Below are 1843 nucleotides of genomic sequence, written 5' to 3'. Positions count from 1 at the left end.
AAAAAAGTTTCGTATTATGCTTCCAGTCGAACCAAGTGGCAGATCCCCGCAACATCGATTTGATAAAAGGTAGTCAGTAAAACCACAATTTTGTAAAAAAAAAAAAAAGAAAAATACGATTTTCTTCCTAAAGGATTGAGCTATACATGTCTTAAAACAAACTTTTCATTATTTTCATTATTTTATAAAAAAAAATTCCCGAAATTGCGTATGATTTTTAGACTTTCAAGATAATATAACCCTTTTGTTAAATTTAATTTTATTGCAATATTGACTGAAAAATGTTAACAATTTATTTACATTTTCCAATCAATAAATATTCTACTAACACACACAATCACATACACACACGCACGCACGCGATGTTTATTAATAAACTAATTTTTTAATTATAATGAACTTTATTTTTTATAATAATAATCATAATAATAATTATAGTATTGTGTTATGGCTGTGTTGCCACACCACTGTTACTGGTGTGGTGACAGTGATGTTCCAATCACACTATCTTCTTCCGCGGTCTCCTCCGCGGCCTCTTCTCCAGTATGGGATTATGCCTCTTCGTGCATACTACGATACACGAGAGCGGCCATGTCCTCATCTGTTTCGAACTGAAAATTAAATTTATAGATAATTTTTTTAATATAATATTTATATAATATATAATTTATGTATACATGATATTCCAAACTTTTTTACACCACTTATGAGCAGGTAGAGCGGACTAAACTGAATCGAAAAGTTCTCTACTATTTTGCAATTTAAATCATTTTTTTTAATTGTCTAATAAATAAACTCTCGATCGACACATAAAACAACTTTAAGGAAGGAATCTAGTTTAGAACGCTGAAAAATAGCTATTGTTTGTGAATTTTTTATGAATAAACTATAAAATCGATCTTTCTAAAATTTTAAGGATGATTTGTTATAAATTTCAACAATACAAAACAATTTTTTTAATATATAAATAATGAACACAGTAATAAGTTATATATTAATCATTATTGTGCTTTGGCACAGGCGTTATTAATTGGCGTGCAATGTTAGAGCCTATAATTCTTGCCTGAATAAAAAATACCAAAAATTTTTTGAAATTATATAATATTTTATCCTAAATAAACTAAAAAAAAAAATAGGAAAAAATTATTCAGTTGTAAGAATTGATGAATTTTGAAAAAAAGTTACAATTTTTAACATAAAATTTCGACTTCTTTATGCAAAAATAATTATTTATACTAAGTTTTTAACAAATGTTTTTAGTTCATTTAGGATAATTGACAATTATGTAACTAAAAAACTTTGGACTAAGTCGATTGGTCAAATAGTTTTTGAGTTATCTTGCACGCCAATTTCGAAAAAGTGGTTTTGAGAACAACATGTTTAAAGTTTTCGGTATCGCTGTATATCTGCGCGATGTGTATGTTTCTCAGGCTATAACTGCAAAAGTATTTCGAATTTCGGTCTAAAACTTTACGAGTATATTTTTAAAGAGTAATACTATCGATTAAAGCAAAAAAAAACGAAAATTTTGAAATTTTAATTGCAATTATTGTGAATACAGTTAAATTTTGGAATATTGGAGAGAGGAGGTTTCGAGGAGAATGTTTTTTGAATACGTTATTTTGTAATATATTTCTAGATGGGGGCGCTAAAAAATATGAAACCTCTATTTTTTTTAATGGAATTATGATTCTTTTTACATAGTATGATTCTTCTAATAATTCTGCATATAAATAAAGTATTAAACTTATCAGAAAAACATAATAATTTATGAGATACTTTATATTAGCATGTTTTCGTATGAAATATATATAATTTGTCATAAACTTAGTTTTCTTATAAT

The sequence above is a fragment of the Trachymyrmex septentrionalis genome, unplaced genomic scaffold (assembly GCF_001594115.1).
Source record: "Trachymyrmex septentrionalis isolate Tsep2-gDNA-1 unplaced genomic scaffold, Tsep1.0 scaffold312, whole genome shotgun sequence".
NCBI classification, from domain to species: domain Eukaryota; kingdom Metazoa; phylum Arthropoda; class Insecta; order Hymenoptera; family Formicidae; genus Trachymyrmex; species Trachymyrmex septentrionalis.
This window is presented reverse-complemented; position numbering follows the sequence as displayed.